We start from the raw sequence: 3743 nt of genomic DNA, 5'->3' as shown, positions 1-3743 counted from the left end.
TCAAATACGTGAGTGCCACCTCTGCTTAGCGGTGGTGGTTCTGCTGCCAGCAGTGTCCGAGTTGGTCTCAATGGCCAGGTTCTCCATTATGTCAACTCAGATGGTTGGGACGTCTACATAACTAAAAAACTTGACCAAAAAGCTAGTTGGGAATTTGTTTAACTGTGAATAGCCTACCCCTGGTCTTAAAAAATAATAAATTTAATAAATTCTAACCTTAGGAGGAATTCCTGGCACTTTTCACTGTTGTATATGTTTTTGACTAAGCAGTTATTTAACCCCATACCAGGATTCGTGGCTGATCAGCATAACATTTGCCTGACGCTAATTTAATCAGAGATGTTGGGAAGCAGGACAGACTAAAATGGGAGGGAACTACTACGCCCTGTCCCCCAGTTACCACTTCCTGTCAGGAGGGACGCATAACTTCTCTTCATTTGTTTGTGCCCCTCCTAGGCTGATTCTTTAAGTCTACTAGGAAGAAGAACTCGCATGATCCTTGATCTCCAAGCCTTCCTGGCCCAGGGCCTCCTCCTAAGCCATTGGCTTTCTGTCACTCAGCAGCTTCGAAAATGCTTTCCCTCGTATGCAAGGTACTGTACAGGATAGGAAATAGCAGCAGCCCAGCCCAGGGCGCACTTCCCTCTGCTGTGCCATCTACAGATGCTTTCAGTGTGTATTTTTCTTAAGGTAACGTTCCTGTTTAAAAACAGTAGACTTCACGTTGCCCGCTGGGAGGCTGTAAAAGGAACATTAAGATGTCAAGCAACTTAGACTCTCTTATCTATTTCCTAAGAAAAGGGAGATATGATAAAAGTCTGCCATTACTTAAAGGGTTGTCATATGAAATAAGGGTGATTCACTCTTTTTATTCAAGAGGACAGTGGGGCAGAAGTTGCAGGAGGCACAGTATATACACTTGCCAAAAATTCTGTGTAAGCTAATTAACAGATTTGTCTGAATTGGAATCAGCTTTTTGTTGAAAAAGTATACATGGAAGTTATTCATGTTAATAGCATTGAAGAAATTTATGCATTGAGATGGAATATGGGCAAGATGACTTTTAGGTCGCTATCTTTTTTTATCATTGGAAATCTCCAGAAGCAATTCGACATTCTTAAAAATGAATCCTTCAGAATTCTTTATATACAGTAAATATAGAATGCTTAAGACTTCTTTTTTTAAACAGGAATTTTGGGTTTTGGTCAACAAAAAGAGTCTGTTCTGTATTAATGGCTGAAAACTCTGGGCTTACTCTTCTATACCTAGTTATTAACACAAATGGCATTGCCATAATAAAATTTTTAAAGCTTATAATGTATTATAACCTTCCCTTTTAGTCATCATTTTTTATTCCTTCTAATCAGTGGTACTCCATTTTGAATGAGGTTGGAATTGCGGTGTTTAGTTTTATACCCAGTATTTTACCCAAATGTGTTATGGCCTTATCTAATCATTTGAATATCTACAGAAATGCCAAGAGAGTAACAGAGAAACAGAAGTAAATTTGCTGTCATTTTATGCTACATCCTCCATTTCTGATTTTGCTTTTTGATGCAGATTACAAAGGTAATTGTGAAATGGTTGGACCTTAAAGATCGAGCTAAGATTTTTTTTGGCAATTTGCAAGTAATGTTTCATTTTTCTATTACATGGTCTCTTTCCCAGTTAAGTTTGGCAAATATATTTCCCTCCCTCCTCTTCTAATTTATAACTTTTTTGTTTGGAGTACCATCTAAGCCAACATCAGTTAGCCTTAATTTTCTTTCTGTTTTGGACAACTGCCTAGTTTATTGCAAGAATAACAAGTTTTGACTTGAGAGATATATTACAAGCTGCTCTTAACACCTGAAAGCCCATGAATTATCTGAAGTTTTTGTGGGTACTGATGGGGGTGTGTGTGTGTGTGTGTGTGTGTGTGTGTGTGTGTGTGTGTGTGTTAGGAGTAATACTCGGACCTGCTCCCTCAAGGCTGTGTGTCGAGTGTTTTTTAGCAGTCCTAGTAATCTCCAAGGTGTGGGGTGAAGGTGAAAAACAGTTTGATTTGAGGCTGTTTTCAAATGTAAGAAGTATAGTTATCAGCTGAAACTGTCTTGAAAGAGAAATTGATCATCAGGCGGTCAATCTTGGACTGTTTCTTGCCTACTTAAAGTGGCCTCCTGAACACTGAGAGACTGTTTCCACCCTCTGCACGCCAGCCCCTCCCCCATCAGCATGTCAGCCTGAGTAGCCTTGGTACTCGACGTACCTGAAGGGAGTTGTAAGCCAAGTTGCTCAGTGCGGCCCTTTCCTGGTATCTATTTATATTTTCTCACACATGAGAATGTATATTTTATAAAGCATGTGTTCGTCTACTTGTTTGTCTACTGTAATATGTCTTCAATAAAGCTAAAATACATTATGATTTTCTAGTCTTCTCTTGCCTAAAGTACAGGAATGAAATGGTGCATTTTTAAGTTTGTGGGTTTTTTTTGAGAGGGTCTCCAAGTAGTTTTACAAGTTAAAATTGGAAAAGTTGCCCTTCTCTAGTTCCTGCTGTATTTAAGGGTCACCGCCTTGAGCATGCCAGGTGCCCCGCGGGCCGGCATGGGGTAAGCCCCTCTGCTCCCCTCATCATGTTGACCTGGCGGGGTGGAAACAAACGGACTTAATCGTTCTTTAGAAAACGAGAGTGCTTTTTGCACAGGGAAGAGTTTGAAGGCAGCATTTTCTAATTTGGTAAATCTTTGATTAACAAAATATTTGAAGAATCAGCATTCTGGTCAGCTTCCTCATTGTACCCCATTAGGGGCTGTTTCCTTTGAGATGGTCATTTCTTTAAAGGCCGGACTCAGAATCCTGATCCCATGGTGTACTGCTGTGCTGCTGAGTCTCACAGCACTCAAGATGTAAACTGGGCAGATCATTTTAATCTCCACTTTTTGTAATTAAGGAAACTGGCCTGGCAACATCACTTACACAACGTCAAAGAGTTTTTAGGCAGTAAAGCCAGGACTTGAATCCAGATTTTCTGACTCATATTCAGGATTTTTTTCACTGTGATACCTTTCAGTTCTGAAGAGTGTTGTGTTTAGCCTTAATATACATTGGAATAAAAAAGCCCTTTTCAATATGGTGACAGTTTGGACTAGAATGTACACTGGAAGCTGATTTTTACTCTATTCCTGATAGAACAGACTATCATTTTCTTTAAGGGTGGACTGAAGAAAAATGCTGTGGTCTTCCTGTGCTTTTTGTTCTGGAGTGTGACGTACTAGGGCCCAAGCAGCAGCATCCTGCTGAGTTGTGACAGGTTTTTAAACATTCAAGACCTATTTAGAGGCTTGTAACCTGGCGCTTAAGCCCTCCCTGCTGCAGGACTGGTTGCCATGGACCAATACTTTTGTAAAATTCAATAAGAATGAATTTCTAGAACAAAATATAAGCAGAAAGTTTTTGTTATAGATTTAATAGACATGAAATTATTCTGTCAAACTGTTTCAAAATGCTTTTTAAATTTTACTAATTTCAAGTATATGGTACATTGGTTAGACATTTATATAGTTTATGAAACGATCCATCTAATTGCTCTTTCTCTTCTCTGGCTCTCCACAGCCATTACTTTACTGCTGACTGCATCCCTATGCCGTGCTTCCCATCCCCGTAACCCTCTGTCAACTAATTCGTACTTCTTTAACCCTTCACCCCTTCCTCCCAGCCCCCCAACCCCCCTCCCCTCTGGCTGTCACCAGATCGTCTTCTAT

General features: G+C 40.0%; 1 long non-coding RNA gene across 1 annotated transcript in view; it reads left to right on the top strand.

Annotated features, from left to right (window-relative positions):
• The window catches only part of LOC111744939, a 3037-nt gene extending 633 nt beyond the window's left edge, over window positions 1-2404 (top strand). Inside the window, exon 2 of the long non-coding RNA XR_002782391.1 lies at window positions 1068-2404. This is a non-coding gene — a long non-coding RNA (uncharacterized LOC111744939). The remainder of the gene's footprint in view (window positions 1-1067) is intronic.
• The last annotated feature ends 1339 nt before the right edge of the window (window positions 2405-3743 follow it).

This window comes from Pteropus vampyrus, unplaced genomic scaffold, assembly GCF_000151845.1.
Source record: "Pteropus vampyrus isolate Shadow unplaced genomic scaffold, Pvam_2.0 Scaffold6, whole genome shotgun sequence".
Lineage (NCBI taxonomy): Eukaryota > Metazoa > Chordata > Mammalia > Chiroptera > Pteropodidae > Pteropus > Pteropus vampyrus.
This window is presented reverse-complemented; position numbering and strand designations above follow the sequence as displayed.